Source organism: Chrysochloris asiatica, unplaced genomic scaffold (assembly GCF_000296735.1).
Source record: "Chrysochloris asiatica unplaced genomic scaffold, ChrAsi1.0 scaffold00209, whole genome shotgun sequence".
In the NCBI taxonomy this organism is placed as follows: Eukaryota; Metazoa; Chordata; class Mammalia; order Afrosoricida; family Chrysochloridae; genus Chrysochloris; species Chrysochloris asiatica.
The window spans coordinates 976,110-976,837 of record NW_006408727.1 but is presented as its reverse complement, the minus strand read 5'-3'; positions in this window follow the sequence as shown (position 1 = coordinate 976,837).

Sequence of the window (728 nt, the reverse complement as noted above, 5' to 3'; positions counted from 1 at the left end):
CAAAAAATTCAAGCCTTGACTTCAAATACTGAAGGATTCTATGGGAAAAATACTAAATAATGCATAAAACATCAAAAGAAGATGGACGGACTATAGAGTCACTATACCAAAAAGAACTGATCAATGTTCAGCCATCTTAAGAGGCAGCACATGATCAAGAACTGATGATACTTGAGAAAGAAGTCCAAGCTGCACTGAAGGCATCAGCAAAGGACAAGATGCCAGGAATTGATGGATATAAATTGAAGCATTTCCATAAACTGAGGCAATTACTCATTGTGATGTTTGCTTTATAACAGGTAAGTAACTAAGACATATCACCTTTCAGATCAAACAACTATTAATTTTTTGGTGTATTTTCTTTATATCTTTTTTCACTGCATATGTACAGTTTTTATGGAGTGCTTGCTTTGTGCCAAGCAATTTCCATGAATTAGCTAATTTAATTCTTCATAATATCCCTGTGAGTAGGTACTATCATCATTTCCCACCTTTTCCAGAGGAGAAAATAAACTCAGAGAGCTGAACTTGCTGAAGGTCTCATCTCTATGAAATGATCAAATTAAGTATTGAGTCCTGGGCATTTGATGCTGCTGGAGTCCTTACTGTTAAACACTCCTTTATCTTTCTCCAGAACTGTGAGTATACTGTCATCCTAATTAGCCCCATAAAATCCTTGGATGGTGCAAATGGTTAAACGCTAGGCTGTTAACTGAAAAAGTTGGCAG